Consider the following 20,638-nt stretch of genomic DNA (forward strand, 5'->3'; position numbering starts at 1 on the left):
TTGGCTGCCAGCTGAGACTGTGCCGGCCGTCGATCCATCCTCTGAGACTCGGCCTCCTCCCTGGCCTGAGTCTCCAACTCAATCTCCGTCTTTCGGGCATTTGCCTGGAGCTTAGCAAATGTCCGGTAAGTCGAGTTCGACACGAACTCCCGAATATCCCTCCTCAAAACGCCCAAATACCGTCTTATACGTGCCTGCTCGGTAGACACCTGCTCAGGGCAGAACATCGCCCTCTCATGAAACTTCCGGGTAACCACAGTAACAGAATCAATATCCTGCTTGAGGGTCAAGAACTCATGAGCCAGCCGCTCCCTCTCCACCGGGGGAACATACTCATCTCTGAACATGGCGGTGAACCTTTCCCATGTCACCTCTGAAATCTCTGCAAGAGTGAAGCTCGCCGTCACGAACTTCCACCAATCCTTCGCCCCCAAGCGAAGCTGGTTCAGCGCGAACCGTACCCTCAGATGCTCCGGACATGAACACGTGTAGAAGAATCCCTCAATATCAGAAATCCATCTCATCGCAGCGATCGGATCCTGCGTCCCGTCAAACTCTGGTGGCTTCGTGTTGCTGAACTCTCGAAGCAACAACGAGTCACCTCCCTGAGGCCTGGTAGCAGCTACTGCTGCAGTAGCTGCAGCAGCCGCAGCCTCAGTCACCGCCGCGTACCGCTCATCAAAAGTCTCAATCAATGTGGTCTTGATAGACCCAAACATCTCCGGAATCTCGGCTTGAATTGCCGCTGCCACCTCATCGTGGATCATCTGACGAAGCTCCTCGTCACTCACGCCGCTCGTCTCAGGTCTATGGCGTGTCCCAACCATGATATCTCTGAAATACAACATAATAATATCAGAGATTTACTCGAGCATACTCGCACTCGATAACTCAACCCTACTTGTTCCCTAGTACCCTAAGGATTCTTACTTGGACTGTGCACTGATCCGGTATCTTCAGTAGTACGGGCCCTATACTACCGTCCACACCGCATCAATGTTCACCCCAAGTCCTCCTCCTAGGATCCCAGATCTCAAGTACTCTATATCTCACTGGCATAGGCTACCCTTCGGTAGACCTCTCATCAACTCATCACTGCTACCTACTCGCTCTCAAGCATCACATAGCAGCAAAATCCTTCTTAGGCTAAGGCATCACAAATTAGGCCACTCTAGTCCTAATATGAATACCTAGCCTACTCTAGCATGCATATCATATCATAACATATCTCATAACACACAATGTAAGGGTATTTTGGGAAATCACCGTTCAGGCGCTGGCTGATCGTACACACTGCTTCCTTCTGCCTTTCTCAAAATCTTTTACTCTCTTAGAAAAATTGTTTATTTTATGAAAAACTTTCTCAAGTCCTCAGTTTGAGTTCAGATACATCCGAAGATGCATCCGAATCCCTCAAACCAAGGCTCTGATACCAACTTGTAACAACGTAAATTTTCAAAACAATTTTTCATTTTTAAATCATACTTTCAATCACACGATAATCATAAAACATAATGTATTCACTGTGTCATAACAAAACATGTCCCAGAATCTCAGTAACATAAACTCCATAAGTGTGTACGGATCATGTAGGCGCCTTCCCGCGATCCTCCCTAGTACCTGAAACACATAACATAACAACTGTAAGCATAATTGCTTAGTGAGTTCCTCAAAATACCACGTACGCACATACGCCACTCAAGGCTATAAGACCTTCCGTTCTCTGTGTCCCAGGGGACTTCCATCCCATAACCCTGGTAGACCTTCCGATCCTACCTGTAATGACCTTCCGGTCCATATCACTCTGACCTTCCGGTCCATATCACTCTGACCTTCTGGTCCATATACTCCTGACCTTCCGGTCCACCTCATGACATACATATCACATATCAACATACAGTACATACACCTCATAGCATACAAGACCTTCCGGTCACACATAGGTACCCTTCTAGGTACAGTATAGTGAGAAGACTCACCTCAATGAAGTCGGATAAACTCTCGTGCTCAACGTCCCGACCTAGCCTCCTCCTATTATTCACATAACATCCCGATCAATATTCTCTCATAGTCTCATCTCTACAGATTGGGTAGAAGGCCATTCTACCCCTCCCTGAACTCTCTTGAATCAGTCTTGACCAGAACCCTAAGGTCAACGAAAGTCAACGGTCAAACTTTGACCGACTCGTCGAGTGCACAAGAGTGACTCGGCGAGTACATGCATGTCCTCTTCGCCTCTAGTCCTCATTGGCTCGCTGAGTCAACCCAACACTCAACGGGTTAACACAGGTCGCAAGTTGCGGGGCAACCCGACTCGACTCGTCGAGTCCCTTATGGGCTCGGCGAGTTCCTCCCATGAAAACACTCAAAAGATCCTTTGAGGTCAGATCTGCTTCACCAACCAGTAGATCCAACCTTCTAACACTCGAAAGTCACGTAAAGGTTCAAACTTTATGTTCATGCAATGCTTATAAGACCAAAAACGGATAAATAACCTCCAAAATGGGGTTCTACTCTCAAGGCTCACATGAAACCTCATAAAGCTGGAAGCTTGGGACCCTTTGGACCTCTCAAGGTCCAGATCTATCATCTCTACCCAAAGGGACCTCATATACTTCACAATCTAACTCAAAATTGTGCAAAGGAAACCCTAGATTCAAGGAATCTATCAAATACACGAAATGGGAAGGAACTTGTACCTCAAAACGTGAATCCTGGTGTGAACAATATAGATCCAAACTCCACAATCGATCTAGCTTGAATTTCTCCACTCCTTCTTGCAAGATCACACCAAAAGATGAAGATTTAGCCTCCAAAATGCTCTCTAAGCTTTCTTTGCTCTCTAGGGTTTTCACAGGGGAGTAGTGGCCGCAAATGACGGCCATAAGGGCCTTTAAATAGGGCTCAGGCCCTGAGATTTAGGGTTTCACTTTACAGCGCGGACTCGCCGAGTCCACGCACCTACTCGTCGAGTCCGGTCATTAATCCAGACAAGAACTCGCGGTCCTACTCGGCGAGTCTAAACGTCTACTCGCCGAGTCCCTCCATAAAACTCAAGATAAATGAACTTTATAAAATACCTGGAAATCCGGATGTTACATATATTCCTATTTTTGTGCCCATTCTAGTTAAAGTTGGCTTTGCATATGAGTTCTGAGAGTTCTCAACTGGTAACATAACAACTTGGAAGCAATGGCAGACCCTTGAGCTGCTAGGTGGCAAGAAGTTAAGATTGCACAAGTTCAATCCATAAGAGTTTGGATATTTCACTAACCTTGTCTTGTGATTATGGTTTTGACAAATTCATGTGGATAGGAACACATACACCATAAAATCTAAGTGTCATAAGGTTTCTCTCCGATTCATGAAAAAATGATGGTGAGGAAACGCTTTCACTGAGTAGATTTTAAGTAGATAGCAATTATGATATTTGCATTCTCAAAGTCGTTAGTGGAGCGTGTGTGGTTAACTGGCACACTAACATGGACTTGTGAGAAATGGCAAAGGTCTAAACAATTGAGACTATGATTACGGAATCCTTTTTCATAGTTCTGAAATTGTTTAGACACACATGTGTGCTATCTAAGGAAAGTTGTATGATTTTGATAAAGTTTTATCAAAGCATCTCGTATTAGAAATATGAACTTTGGTAAGAAGGTCAATAAAGTATTGATTTCTAGAAGTTCAGCAGATTTCTGAGTACATGTCAAAGCTAGTGGGAGCATAAGCTTCATGCTGATAATCATCATGCAAGTGGGAGCATGATAATTATAATAAGTGTTGCAAGTTAGCAATGTTAATTATAGAAAACAAAAGGTTTCAATCGGGAAAAAGTTGTTTTGCTATAATTAAGGGAGAGGAAATTATACTTCACTTCAATTCTAAAAGCTTAGATTGAGGTTTTAATCATATTTAGTCAAGGATATATATATATATATATATATATATATATATATATATGAATTTCATGTTGAAATGGTTCAACAAAAGGAAATTCTACATATGGGTCCATTATTTGCGTTCTAAAATTCGATTATGATTACGGCATCCCTTTTCATAATCTGAATTATGAGAACTTGGCAAATAGAAATAGAAATATTATAGCAAAAGACTGGTCTAGTATCATGTCCTTATAAATCGTGTCCCATTTGGGTACAAGATCGATTTCATGTGCTATAATATTTATCCTTTCTAAATTTTCCAAATGCCTTGGGGCACTAAGAGGGGAAAAGGTCTAGAATGGGATATGACTAAAGTGATTAAGCAATTGTCGAGGACAATCTAAGGTTTACCAAATATTGGTTGCTCAGGGACAGTTGGAAGTGTAGTGTTAATTCGAGAAGGACAATATTGACATATTCTGAAAAGAGGCAACTCTTGTTCAAGAGTAATAGTCAAAAGGGGAATATGGAAATGTTCCCATAGGTGGAAGTTATTCATTAAATCTGTGTAAGATTAGGAAACTTAATGCAAGAAGAATGTTCAAAGGCAATGAACTTTGAATATGAGACTTCGATTCCATGGAGTTGATCTCCATTGGAATACTCTGTAATGTCTGTTGACAAGTCTTTGCGACTTTGTGCAAAATTATTACAAGAGGACCAATGCATATAAGTTTAGAATCTAACAGATTTAGGTAAATGGCAGGAATTTGGAATTCTTGCATTTGCGGTAAGGATTTGGGATTGTGAAATGAGTATCATTGGAATTATGTTCAATCTAACTATTTCACAGAATAAAGATCATAGACAAACTTAGTGTGCATACTTGGTGTATGGCATAACTAATGTTTGTAAAAACATAGTGTGCATACTTGGCGTATGGCATGACTAGTGTTTAGAAAAAGAAAAAAAAATCATAGTGTACATGCTTGGAGCATGGGACAACTATTGTTTTAATTCAAGTATAAAGTTGATAGTTTAAAACCGAAACAATGAATAATGAGTAATCAGTATGGTGATAAATAAAAGTGGTCTATTTATATTCATAGGGTTTGATACCATATTTGATTCATTTATTCTTGTGTTTCACTTTGCATGTTTTGACTTCCAAAATAACTAAGTCACTCTTCCTGAATGATTAAGTTATTCAAACCATCCACAGTCAGTCATATGTTGGAAGTAGATATGAATCAAGACTGTCATGGGTTGGCTTGTAGAGGTCCAAGATGTTGGACAAAGTGGTGCTACAACACTCATGAGTGCTCATAAGTTCTGAGTATTGGATTCAACCCACGCTCACTGGTATCACTTCATGGAATTCATCTCAAGTGATCGTGAGACGGTAATATCATATAAGTCTTCAAACCTAGAGATATGACTTGTTGCCTATGAGTTGGTTATGCATTGATTGTACGAAAATGCATTGGTAACTCGATGTTATAAAACATGCCTTTGTGTGTAATTCAACAAGTAGTAGAACAAGCATATGAGTCGAAGTTTATCTGTTCCTTCTTGGATTAGAAGCGATATTTGGGCCCCTCGATGATTTTGTGTTGACCCATGTACCGGGCCCGGTCAGAACTAAGTTGATGTGTTCAATTAAGTTCTATGTCAAACAAATCGGAAATCGGGAAACAACTGCTGGACAATAAGTAAGACATTGTTCCATGTGTTTGTCCGGCTGATATCTAGAACAGAGGATTATATGATCACTTATCTAAAATGGCGCTTCATAGTTCAACAGAGTTTTAAGAGCTACGATTGCCGATCGGTTCCTGAAGTCATACTTGCAACTATAGTTATTAGACTTATCCAAGTGGAAGATTGTTGGATATAGTGTCTAAGTCCGTAACTATATTTGTTATGTACTTGACCCGACCCGGCATGGTCCATTTGGGTTGCACTTCACCCGAACAATTTATGGATAATCTTTTGAGAATAGTATAAGTTATGATTTATTAATATATTAATATAAAATCATATTATTTAATTAATATTGATCAATAATTAATTTAGAATTAATTTAGTGATCAAAAGTATGACTAATTAAATATGGGCTTGTGTATTTATATAGTGTGGGCTAATGCTTATTTGGAATGGGCTAGGCTTGCAAGGAAAGTCCATGGATAATCCATGGAGCTTTAACCCATGGATCTCATGGAAATGAAAAGACATGGGTATTAGGGTTTACATGGATGTAACCCTAATCCACCACACTATATAAAGGAGGCTTTGGTTCTAGAAATTGTACTAGTTTATGTGTGAGAACTAAGAGGGCCGATTTCAAGAAGAGGTTTTGCTATTCTCTCAAGTTTCCAAGTTTGTGGTGATTTGTGATTTCCATTTGAGGCATCCACATTATTGGTGCTAGGCTCTCAAACTCCAAGCAATCCACCACTACTAAAAGGTAAGTAACTCTACTAGCTTTATTTGATTCAAGTACCCCATGCCATGCTAGTTAGGTTGAGAAACTTGGAAAAATAGTTATTTACATGTATCTTAGTCAAACATAGATCCAAGGTTTCTAGGGTTGCATGTACACCATAGGAGTGTTAGAATGCTAAAAACCCAACAGGACGGTGGTGGTGGTAGGTGGTGGGTTTAAACATATGTGATTATATATATTTAATCACATACGATTTATGTGGACAATATTCAATTTGTGTTTTCGATTCAATAATTGATCTTGTGTATTTAATCACATATGTTATATGTATTTAATCACATATGATTTACATGGAAAATATTTGTTTTTTGTTTTCTTGATTCAATAGTTGTTCTTGTGTATAAAATTACATATGATTATATATGTTGTTCATCACATATGATTTATATTGACAAAGTTCATTTTTGTCCTTATAAATCATATGAGATTAGATACATATAATCACATGCGATTAAATACAAGATAAAATTTATTGAATTGAAAGAGAAAAAATAAATCTTTCCTGAAGTGTTCCTCATGTTTCTCCCAAGTCTTGGAACAAACCAAGATATCATCAATAAACACTATCACAGACCGATCCAGCATCAGTCTGTACACACAGTTCATGAGATCCATGAACGTGGCTGGAGCATTGGTGAGTCGAAAGGCATCACCACGAACTCGTAATGACCATAACGAGTCCGGAAAGCTGTCTTCTGCACACCCTCATTCCTGACCCGCATCTGATGATAACTCGATCACAAATCAATCCTGTAGAACCAAGATGCATCCTGAAGCTGGTCGAAAAGATCATCAATCCTCAGGAGGGGATAACGGTTCCTCACTGTTACCATATTCAAATCTCGGTAGACGATGCACATACGATGAGACCCGTCCTTCTTCTTCATAAATAGAATCGGTTCTCCCCAAGGAGAACTGCTCGGTCTAATAAATCCCTTGTCTAAAAGCTCCTACAGCTGTGTAGACAACTCCTGCATCTCGGGAGGAGCCAACCGATTGGTGCTTTGGCTATCGGAGCCGCACCTGGAACCAGATCAATCCTGAACTATACATGCCTCTCCAGAGGCACCTGTAATATCCCGACTCTCAGATATAATATTTATATATTTATTTTGGGATTGAGTGAGTGACTTGACGAGTTGTATGCCCGAATCGTCGAGTATAGTCGGATTGGTCACGTGGGTTTAATGACCAACTCGACGAGTCAGAGAGCCGACTCGCCGAGTTGGCGCTGTGTGAGGAAACCCTAAATCCCCGGGTTTGTGTCCTATTTAAAGGGCCTTAATCCATCATTTTCGCCTCCCTCATCACCCTTGTTCACTTTGACGAACCCTAATCGAGTTTTAGCTTGTTGAGTGAGAAGGAGAGGCTATCTTGAGCATTTTGGTGCACCTTGAGAGAAGAAGAGGAAAGCATTAAGGCTTGGAGCAAGGAAGGAAGCTTAGATCTAGAGGTTCTCTGTGGATAGCTTCTGTTCGAGGTAAAAAGATTCTATCTTGATCATTTTCTTGTGAGATCTTAGTTGGGGAGTTCTAGGGCTTTTCCCTATCCTTCTTGTGTTAGTGAGTCCCTTGAGCATATGTTGAGGTTGAAACCTCAGATCTGGATTGTAGGAGGTCTTGTGAGCCCAAAGAACCAAGCTTTATGGAGCTAGAGGCAAGCCTATGAGCACCAAACCCTTGTTGGAGCTTGTATTGGCATTATAGAGAAAATATGCCATGTATGAACGTAAAGATCGAAGCTTTATGTGACATTCGAGCCGTAGGAGACTAGATCTAGAGTTTGGAGTGGTAGATCTTCCTTAAAACATATGAATGAGAACACAGACTAAATGGACTCGTCGAGTCAATGAGCTGGCTCGACGAGTCGGCTAGGGTATTCCTGATGAGACTGAACATGCGGTAACTCAGCGAGGTGAGTTGGACTTTTATGAGGGTTCTGAGGAACCGAATGCATTCGACGAGTCGCATAGATGCACTCGACGAGTTGGGTCAAAATGGACTGTTGACTCGAGTGTTGACTTCTGTTGACTTTAGGGTTTGGTTAAATTTGAGGGATAGAGGTCATGGAGGGGTAAAATGGTCTTTTACCCATCCCAAGAGTTAAAGACGGACTATCATGAGTTTATTTAGAGTTGTGATCTTTAAGTGTTAATTAGAGATGCTTATTAGATGAAGGCGGGGATTTGACTGTTCGAGGGGTATTCAGTTTCCTTACTTGCTGACGAGGTGAGTCTTCTCACTATACTTACCTTGAGCGGTAATTTGTGTGACTGGAGGGTCTTGTGTGCTTATACTGAGTATTATGATATTATGCATTATGTCTTTGTGATTTATGCGGTATGTTGTTATGTGCTTCTATTGAGTTAGGACCGGAGGGTCCAAAGCGAGTTGTGAGACCGGAGGGTCCTCACTGAGATACCAGGACTGGAGGGTCCGACCCGAGCTGTGGGACCGGAGGGTCTTCACTAAGACACATGGCCAGAGGGTCCTTATCGAGACATAGCCATGAGAGGCTAACTATTTGTGTGTGTGGTATTTTAGGGAACTCACTAAGCTTTGTTCTTACCGTGTTGTGTTATATGTGTTTCAGGTACTTTTCAGGATCGCGGGAAGGCGCCAGCTAGATTGTACACACGAGATGGAGTTATGTTTTTGCGGATCCTGGATTTTTATTTAACGAATATTGATATGTGTTTTGATCAATTGATACTTTGGGGGTTTTGTGAAAAGTGTTAATGAGAATTATGAGATTTTAAAATGAATTGTTTTTTTGAAAATTTAAGGTGTTACAAGTTGGTATCAGAGCATTGGTTTGAGGGATTCGGATGTACTCTCGGGTATGTCCGGACTCAAACTGAGTATTTGAGGAATTTTTCAGAACATAAATGAATTTCTAAAATGAGTAAGAGTTTAAAGAGAAGACGAGTTGGAGCAGTGTGTACAATCAGCCAGAGCCCAAATGGTGATTTCCCAAAATACCCTTACTTATTTGGTGTTATGAGATATCTATGAGATGTTAGGGATGCATGCTAGAGGATAGGCTGGCTATTTCATATTTAGGGCTAGAGTTTCCTGATTTGTGATGCCTTAGCCTAGGGAATGCTATTGATTGATATTATCTGCTATTTGCTCTGTGTATGTGTTAAGTAAGAGTATCTAGCAAGAACCTTTTAGAGAGAGTGTTGAGTAGAGGAGTAACCTAGGGGAGATACCTAGATGTGCATTTGAGGAATCTACTGAGAGAGTAGTGAGATAACCGCGAGAGGTAGGGTTGCCTGAGTCGGTAATGCCTTTTAGAGTTGCGGATAGAGCGAGTGGAGTTGTGTGCTAGAGGGGTTTTATGTGTTGGTGTAGGTGATTCGATTCTCAAATGCTGCTTGCTTTGTGCTTTATGGAACTCTTGATGATGGGAGACAACTACTAAGTGAATATGACGATATTCAGGAGGTAGATGGCTATCATCATGAGGAGTTCTTCAGCAGCTGATGGCAGAGAAGTGTGAGAACTTGGAAAGAGCCTAGGGAGATACCTTAGTCAGATGAGTACGCTGATAGAGGAGAGTATTCGTTGGAGAGCGACCATGTGCAATGGGATTGGCGATCGAGAAGGTTGAGCAGCTATTTAGGAAACACGGGACGATCCATGTGGAAAGTATGGGTAGATGTGGCAGAAAGTATGGGCCCGTACTACTGAAAGCATAGGACCCATACTCGAAACAGGGAGGATTCCAGAGTTTCTAAATAGCAGGTAGTATGGAGATAACATGGTTCGGTTACCATGATTCGTAGAAGAGTGTGTTGCCATTTTTACCAGTTATCCGACGATGGGTGTTCAGACCGGGAATGGATATGCTAAACTGTGGGGCCTGATGTGACATCCGCCTAAAATGGATTCGGGTCAACCCAACCCAATTGGAAATTTAATAAACCCTACTCAAGTTTACTTTACGCTAATAGGATCAAAACCCATACACTACGATATAAATTGACGTTAATAGCAACATAGTATAGTACAATGTTATAACTATAATCAAATTAAATTATGATACCATATTAAAATCAAATCAAAGTATAATGCTCTAATTAAATTAAAAGAATCAAACTTGAATGCCATAATTAAACTTCAAATCAAAGTAGATTGTTATAATCAAATGATAACCTATCTTTTATAAAACTCCATTTTTATAAACTTTACATTAAATTTTATAAAACTCTATTTTTATAAACTTTACTTTAAATTTTATAAAACTCTTATATTAATTATGTAAAAGATGCTTGTGTTAGTGGGAAATTATGAAGACCACCAAAAGCAAAAAGATTATTCCCATGGTCTCCCACTCACACCTCCCATCCACTTTCCTTCCTTTTTCTCCCAACACATTATTCTCTTCACCACTTAAACCTTCTCTATTCTTTCTCTCACTCTCAATCTCGAAATTTCCTCCAAGAAATACTCATATTCCATCCAAGAACAATCTATTATACTCAAATCTTCATCCCTCTTGAAGCATTCATCAAGGTATGTTGTTAAAAGTTTCAAATTCATACAAGAAACAAATTAAATCCACCAAAATATCTAAAACTCATTTTATGCATAAACCTGATTTTTCTCAGAATACCATCAATAAAATAAGAAGTTCTGGAAATTTTCAGAAAATAACTTATTTTTATTGAATTATTATAATTATTGCAATAAAGTAGGGCAATAATTCACATAAAATACTTGTTGCATTCAATAAATTCTGAGAAAATTCTGGGATGACCTATATATTGATTAAACATGATATATGAAGTTTCATGCATTTATATTACTGTTTACCATTATTTACGATTTTATTGATTAATTAATAATGAAATATATAAAAAATACTTCCCATAGTCACAAATATCTGAAAATTATACACTGGGCTCTATATCATGTTATAAAACTATGGTTAATTTTACAGAATTTTTGGGAATCATTTACTATTTTTCCCGATTTTTGTTGTTGTTTAATCATTAAAGTATTAATAAATACTAAAACAGTTCAGAAAAATATAAACATTTTACAGTAATTAATATTTTATGAAATAATGATTTGCTAATAATTTCATAATTTTTCAAGGCTGTTTACTATTTAAAACCATTTTCCTAAGTATTTAAGCATGTAAAAATGCATTTTAATGATTATTTCATATAAATAATTGTTAAAATCTATAAATAATTATAATTGGGCAAGTTATTATTTTAATAAGAAATTATTAAAATCTGGCCTAAATTGAAAATATAAATTAATTATGCAAAGTAATTAATTCAATTTAAAATTCATTTAACAAATGAATACCTTAATATTATAATCAAAATGAATTATTGTTAATTCATCTAATATAAGAATATGTGTCTAATTATTTGTATTAATACTCCATTCTCGTTTAGCAGTTCCTAAACCAAAACTATTAATTATATTAGGTTCTACGCCATTTTGACCCGAACCGTCTATCGTACGACACACGCATTCCGTTTTGGGACTAAAGTGAGTAATCTACCCCATACTTTATAATTTTCAATACTTTTGGGGTGTATCATGTGGTTCTAATATGTTCCAACTTCATTTTATTGTTTTATCACAATTGAGACATTGTTGGGACATTTATACGTGAGTCATTAATTGTATAACTATTGTTTGTTTACGCTACATGTACTTGTAGTGCATTATCATTTTTAGTCTTATCTCCATGACTATGCCCGTATTCTTGAGGTACGTTATGGACAATAATAGCGCTATTGGGTTGACCACCCCGCCTTGGGACGCTAAGGTGATTGATCGCACGTGGTTGAGTGTGTATGATGATTAGATGCTCCATCCTATATATATATATATATATATATATATATATATATATATATATATATACATATGTATATATAGGGTGAGGACTTATTGTTGTTGTTATCATTTGTTAATCAATTTTTGATTTATAAACCATTATCTCAAATACAATTGTTTGTCGACTTCAAAAGAAAACAAATTTCAAATTATAAATGTTTCAACTTCACAATTTTCTCTACTAAAATTAGATTACTCACCAACTCTCGTAGTTGACCTGTTTTTACCCATGGTACAGATTTGAAGAATGAAGAATGATGAAAAATAGGTTGTGCCTTAGAAATCCACAAGACAATTTAAATTTGATGTAATAAATGTTGTTCGTATTTGGATATGTATTTGTATGTTGTGGATCTTGTTTGCATACTTAGTACTTAATTGAATCTAATCATATTATAACATAGTTGTCATGAGACTTTGAACAATATATCACGCCTTGATCGATTCCGACAAGGATCGGGGTGTGACACCTGAGGCCATGTCGGTTGAGCTTCGATAGAGTGTACCTTGTGAGAGGATTGAGTTTAGATCCCGGGGAGTTGACTGGTGGGCTGCCATTTAGAGTAGCAGGACTTGAGGAAAAATGGAGGTGACATGTGGAGAAGGATTGCGTTTTGGGTTGAGTGATGGATCGATGGTTGAGATGCCACATCCTGTGACGAGAATTACATTAATTCTGCTTCTCGTTTGAAGCGAACGAGATAACGAGTTTCCGGTTCCAGAGTAATTGTATGTTCGTTGCGAGGTATTTCTTATACCGTGAGAGAATCATCTGTGAGGACTGAGATGGATGAGGACAAGGAGATGCCGTAGTTGAGTAAGGCATACTTTCTACCAACAGTTCCTGGTAATCAATAGGAGTATATCGGGGCGGCGGCCCTCGTTGTCTACGTTGTGTATCGACTGTGAGAGTAAGGTCTTTTGCTTCTATGATGATCCATGCAATGGATTATTGGTTGAGGGATCGGGAACGAGGTGTGTTATAGTGCATTATTTCCAGATTGAGAGTCATGACTAGTTCGGGACAGTTGGGATATCTGGCGGTATGTCGGTATGAGGTTTCGGGATGACTAGAGGTAGTCACATGGGGAGGATTCCGAAGATTTCATCTGAGATTCGGGATATTTATAGTTTCTTGGTATATATCGGGAAGATCATCGAGTGTTACGTTGTACGTTCCAAGAGTCAAGTGTGATGCACCTGGTGAAACAGTCTTTGGAGTAGACTGTTAGTATGCCTATTGGTGATGGTTTGAACCCTGAGTGGGGGAGAACTGGGTATTCTATTGAGAGGATTGGCGATCTGTTCAAGTGTGGTTAGAGAACTGGTTATGGAGATATGCGGTACAGACATATGAGACTCGGGTTATTGGTGGATGAGGCAAGGTGCAGAGCGAGATGATGCATGTTGTACGTGGTCAGGAAAGGATAAGTGTATCCACAACGAGTAGCCGTTGAGTAGGGACCTTATTGTGGTTAGGAAATTCTTCGAGTTTGTAGTGGGTGAGTTCGAGGCGGTTGGCTCTTTGGGGTCCAGTCTCGACTGTTGAGAATTTCTAGTTCGATGTATGGGTTGTTATATGCACTCCGGGAAGGGAAACGATTGATTTGGCAACCAATTTTAGAGTCGGTATGAGTATTCTCGCATGAGTTTTGAGCAGTAGAGGATGGGGTTTCAGATTGTCGTCAACGTGTTCTTAGTCAGTGACGATTCCTATGTGTTTCAAATTATGAGTTGGAGTATTTTGAAGTTGCGAGTTGTATGAGAGGAAGATCAGTGGTCGAGGCAAGACATTGTGAGGTTCTGAGAGGGTGTACTGCGGTATCCGAGTATGATGCCGTGAGTGGAAGATCAGTGGTTGAGGCAAGAGATCGCGAGGTTCTGTGATGGTGTACCGAGGTATCTGAGTATGATGGCCTAAATTTTTGGATTATTTTGAGACTTGAGTTTGTGAGATGGCCAGTGGAGTACCGAGAGACTATTATTCCAGTGGGAGCCCTTCAGCTAATTGTCGTCGAACGGGATTGTCCATGATGTGAATTGTTGCGAGGGAAAGTGTTTTGTGGCGACGACTGTTGACAGGAGTAGCAATGCTTAATCTGGGTGGGTGCGTGTTCCAACTTCATTTTATTGTTTTATCACAATTGAGACATTGTTGGGACATTTATACGTGAGTCATTAATTGTATAACTATTGTTTGTTTACGCTACATGTACTTTGTAGTGCATTATCATTTTTAGTCTAATCTCCATCACTATGTCCGTATTCTTGAGGTACGTTATGGACAATAATAGCGCTATTGAGTTGACCACCCCGCCTTGGGACGCTAAGGTGATTGATCGCACGTGGTTAAGTGTGTATGATGATTAGATGCTCCATCCTATATATATATATATATATATATATATATATATATATATATATATATATATATATATACATATGTATATATAGGGTGAGGACTTATTGTTGTTGTTATCATTTGTTAATCAATTTTTGATTTATAAACCGTTATCTCAAATACAATTGTTTGTCGACTTCAAAAGAAAACAAATTTCAAATTATAAATGTTTCAACTTCACAATTTTCTCCACTAAAATTAGATTACTCACCAACTCTCGTAGTTGACCTGTTTTTACCCATGGTGCAGATTTGAAGAATGAAGAATGATGAAAAATAGGTTGTGCCTTAGAAATCCACAAGACAATTTAAATTTGATGTAATAAATGTTGTTCGTATTTGGATATGTATTTGTATGTTGTGGATCTTGTTTGCATACTTAGTACTTAATTGAATCTAATCATATTATAACATAGTTGTCATGAGACTTTGAACAGTATATCACGCCTTGATCTATTCCGACAAGCATCGAGGTGTGACAGATTGGTATCAGAGCCCTTGACTATAGGGAATTAGGTTAATTGCCTTGACCTAGTCTATAGCCTCTAGGGTCCTCTCGTATGCTAGTTTATAAAATGCACACACAACTGTATGCAATTCGCACTTAGAAAATTCTAGGAATACCTTTGTGTGTTAATTGCTCCCTTATGTGCATACGTATTACTCCTGACACTTATATGTGTGCATACACTTGTGAATATTTGCCTCTTTCTCTGAAAATCATACACATATTCAAGTAGTTTTGTATATACATATATATTCCTTAGAGCTCATAGGAAATTCAAAGCCATCCACTCTAGTTGGGTAGGATCATAGTGATGGACGCGTAGTAACTGGAAGGGGGAGGTGCCGGTAGCCCGAAAGTCCTGACTAGGTAAGCATTCGTATACATCCCAATCAACCGAGGGACCAGTTTGCTTACCTGGGGACCAAAGGCGAGAGTTCCCAAACCTATAGGCCAAAGCGCGTCATTCACATTACTTTTGAGCCATTAAAATACCCGACCTTATCAAACGTATCCGAAAGGATACACTCCAAAATGGCCAACTCATTGGACTATTAAGTTCCCTAATGGGCCTAGAAGTGGGAAAGACATGTGAAAACTTAGTTTTGTGGGGGCCCACTCAAGTGCTACATGTTTCACATTTAGTAACCATGGAAAGCCCAAAAGGTGCCCAACACTCCTAACCATGGCCCAACAAGTGTTTTAAAATTATTTTACCCAACAATGTCTAAAAACTTTATTTCCATAATCAATTTACAAATAACTCACAAGTCCATATGCGTGTTTCTCGTAGATGGCATTACGACCCCCATACGCTGCTCGCAACAACCGAAGGCTAGCTGCCCTTATCGCCAAGGAGGTAGCAAACGTCATCCCAACAATTGCAACCCAACTTCATTCTCTTCAGCCACAAGCTCCAGCAACCACTCCTCGTTGCTCGTTCAAGCACTTTCGTGACTGCAATCCGCCTTACTTCAAAGGCATCGATGGTGCCACCGCACTCCTCACGTGGATTGAAGAAATGGAGAGTACTTTCATCCATAGCGAGTGTCCTGAGGACCTGATGGTCCGTCATGCTACAGGGTGCCTCCTAGGTCATGCTCTCACATGGTGGAACCTAGAAAAATGGGCAAAGGGAGAGGCTGTTGCCTTGGGAATGACCTGGTCAAAACTAAAAGAACGCATGATGGAGAAGTTCTGCCCTGACAGCGAATTGCAAACTCTCGAGGATGAATTCTGGAATCTGAAACAGGTGGGAGGCGACAACGCGACCTACACCAATAGATTCCATGATCTCTCGAGACTCCTACCTCACATGGTTCAACCTATGAAAACTGCAATACGTCGCTACATCAAAGGGTTACCACGCCAGATCCGTGATTCGGTGACCAGCAGCAGGCCATCTACCCTAGAATCCGCCATTGAAATAGCAGGTCAACTCAACGAGGACAATATGAACGATGGTGTCCTCCCACGCAAGGGTTCAAATATGTCAACTGAAAAGCCGACCCATGAGACCCCCCTAATTGTCAAGTCCGAGTCCTCCCACCGACATGACAAAAAGAAGCAGAAAAGTCATCACCACAACCATGCTGTTATTACCCCTGCTACTCCTATCACCCAAGTCACCCCACAAGCCCAACCGAATAAAAAGCCGTATACCGGACCTCACCCCCTATGTAACCACTGTAACTATCACCATATGACCACCAGTCCGTGTCGCCTCTGTACGAATTGTGGTCGCTATGGCCACTTGGCGGATACATGTCGTGCACCAAAAACTCAGCGACCACTCTATCTACCCTCAAATCAGCAAACACAAACCCGGTATCCAACTGGAACATGCTTCAACTGTGGTGACCCCACCCATTTCAGAAACGCGTGTCCTAGGCTAGTCAATATCATCAACACCCAAGCCCAGGCAAATCCAACAGTGCAGGTTCCAGCTCCCAAAGGCCGAGCCTTTGTCATTACTGCAACCCAAGCAAAGACCGATAACAAGGTCGTAAATGGTACGTTTCTCATAAATGACTGCTACGCGTCAGTACTTTTTTATTCAGGTGCCGATAAAAGTTTTGTGTCTTTGGAATTTGAGCCCACACTTCACACATCTCGCACGATTCTTGATGAGCACTTTACCGTAGAAGTCGCCGATGGAAAATACATTTCACTCAATGCAGTCATCCAAGATTGCACTTTCGATTTTTGCGGTCATAAATTTTCTGTCAATTTAGTTCCTATGGAACTTGGTAGCTTCGACATCATCGTAGGAATGGATTGGCTATCCCAAAACCATGCTGAAATAGTATGTTATGATAAGTTCATTCGTATTCCTCTCGCCGACGGTCAAAGTCTTCGTATTTATGGCGAGACTCATTCGAAAAAGCTTAGTCTTATGTCATGTACTCAAGCTCGATCATATCTACGAAAAGAATATATGGCTTTCTTAGCCCATGTGGTGGAAACAAAGGTCAAAGAAAAGAAGATCGAAGATATTCCGATAGTACGAGACTTTCCCGACATCTTTCCTGATGACGTATCTGGACTCCCTCCAGTACGTGAGCTAGAGTTCCGCATCGATCTCGTTCCTAAGGCTACTCCAATAGCCAAGTCTCCATATCGGTTGGCTCCAGCCGAGATGCAAGAATTGGCAAGTCAGCTCCAAGAATTAACCGATAAGGGATTTATCCGCCCTAGTACTTCACCCTGGGGAGCCCCGGTTCTCTTCATCAAAAAGAAAGATGGTTCGTTTCGTATGTGTATCGATTATCGGGAGTTAAATAAATTAACCATCAAGAACCGATATCCGTTACCTCGGATCGACGACCTTTTTGATCAGCTTCAAGGAGCTTCATGCTTCTCAAAAATTGACCTTCGCTCGGGTTATCACCAACTTCGAGTACGGGAAGAAGACATCCCCAAAACCGCTTTCCGAACCCGCTATGGTCATTACGAGTTCACCGTTATGCCTTTCGGCCTAACAAATGCCCCTGTCGTATTCATGGACTTGATGAATCGGGTATTTAAACCTTATCTCGACCGTTTTGTTATCGTCTTTATTGATGACATCCTTATTTACTCCAAGACAAAGGCAGAGCATGAAAGACACCTTCGCCTAACTCTCCAAACGTTGCAAGGAAATCGGCTCTACGCCAAATTTTCGAAATGCGAGTTTTGGTTAAATGAGGTACAATTCCTTGGTCATATTGTAAGTGACAAGGGTATTTTAGTCGATCCCGCAAAAGTTGAAGCAGTCCAGAATTGGAAAGCCCCACGTACCCCCAAGGAAATTCGGTCCTTCCTCGGTTTAGCCGGCTATTACCGGCGTTTCATTTCAAATTTCTCTAAGATTGCTTTACCGCTTACTTCTCTCACTTGCAAGGGTACACCATTTGATTGGGGACCCAAGCAGGAATACGCTTTCCAAACCCTTAAACAAAGTTTGTGTGACGCTCCGATTCTTACACTCCCTTAAGGATCCGAAGATTTCGTGGTATTCTGTGATGCCTCCAATCTCGGTCTAGGTTGTGTTTTGATGCAAAGGGGAAAGGTTATAGCTTACGCATCACGACAACTCAAAATCCACGAAAGGAATTATACGACTCATGATTTGGAGCTCGGTGCCGTGATTTTCGCTCTTAAAATTTGGAGGCATTACCTTTACGGCACTAAATGCGTAATTTTCACCAACCACAAGAACTTGCAACATATTCTTAATCAAAAGGAACTCAATATGAGGCAAAGACGATGGGTCGAGCTCCTAAATGATTACGAGTGTGAAATACGCTATCATCCGGGCAAGGCAAACGTCGTAGCCGACGCGTTAAGCCGAAAAGAACATGCCCATGCATTTCATCTAATATGTTCTCCTATCTTGTCCAATCTCAGCGACCGAATTCGAGGAGCCCAACACTCGGCAATTACCGAAAATGACATGCCCACGGGAATTGATGGGGAGTTGGAAACTAAATCTGATGGTATTTTCTATTATCAAGATCGCATCTGGATCCCAGATCGTGACAATCTTCGTATATTCCTGATGGAAGAAATCCATAAAACCCGATATTCCATTCATCCGGGCACTGACAAGATGTATCATGGCCTGAGAACCAATTATTGGTGGTCGGGAATGAAAAAGGATATTGCCTTATTCGTGGCCAAATGTCTTACATGTTCCAGGGTCAAAGTAGAACATCAACGACCCTCTGGACTATTGGTCCAACCAGAAATCCCCAGGTGGAAATGGGAAGCGATCGCCATGGATTTCGTAACCAAACTTCCCCGTACCACAAAAGGACACGACAGCATTTGGATAATCATTGACCGTTTGACCAAATCCGCTCATTTCCTTCCCATCTGTGAAAATTTCAAAGTCGAAAAACTTGCTCGGATTTACATCAACGAGATAGTTAGTCGGCATGGCATTCCTCTCAGCATCATTTCAGATCGTGATGGGAGATTTCTCTCTCGGTTTTGGCAATCACTTCAAACAGCCATGGGAACCCGCCTCGATCTCAGTACCGCCTATCATCCTCAGACCGATGGTCAATCTGAGAGGACTATTCAAACACTCGAAGATATGTTGAGGGCGTGTGTCTTGGATTTCGGAGGAAACTGGGACTCTCATTTACCGTTGGTGGAATTCTCCTATAATAACAGTTATCATTCTAGCATCAAGATGCCACCATTTGAGGCATTGTATGGCCGTAAATGCCGATCTCCTATTTGCTGGCATGAAATTGGTGAGTCCCACGTGATTCGCGCAACAGTGGATTCTCCAATCGTTGGTCCTGAGCTTATCCAGGAAACAACCGACAAAATCACTCAGATTCGCGATAACCTTCTCGCAGCTCGTAGCCGACAAAAGAGTTATGCCGACAAGCGACGCAAACCGCTTGAATTTACCCTGGGTGACATGGTCATGTTAAAAGTGTCCCCATGGAAAGGTGTGGTTCGATTTGGACGCAAGGGTAAATTGGCACCACGCTACGTAGGCCCGTTTAAGATCATAAAAAGGATCGGACCAGTAGCCTACGAGTTGGATCTACCAATAGAGCTTAAGAAAGTTCACCCAGTATTTCATATAGCCAACCTCAAGAAGTGTTTAGCAGACGAGAACCTTCATGTTCCTCTCGAGGATATCCAAATCGACGAGACAATGCAATTTATCGAGAAACCCTTGGAAATTGCCGACCGAAAGGAAAAGCAACTCAAAAGAAGTCGCATTCCCCTGGTTAAGGTCAGGTGGCAGTCGGCACGTGGACCTGAGTATACATGGGAGCGTGAGGATCATATGCGTACCAAATACCCACAACTTTTCTCTTAAGGTACTCTCTTCTTAAATTTCGGGACGAAATTTCCTAAAGTAAGGGAGACTGTGACATCCGCCTAAAATGGATTCGGGTCAACCCAACCCAATTGGAAATTTAATAAACCCTACTCAAGATTACTTGACGCTAATAGGATCAAAACCCATACA

The sequence above is a fragment of the Lactuca virosa genome, chromosome 9, assembly GCF_052849685.1.
Source record: "Lactuca virosa cultivar CGN04683 chromosome 9, Lactuca_virosa_CGN04683_v6, whole genome shotgun sequence".
NCBI classification, from domain to species: domain Eukaryota; kingdom Viridiplantae; phylum Streptophyta; class Magnoliopsida; order Asterales; family Asteraceae; genus Lactuca; species Lactuca virosa.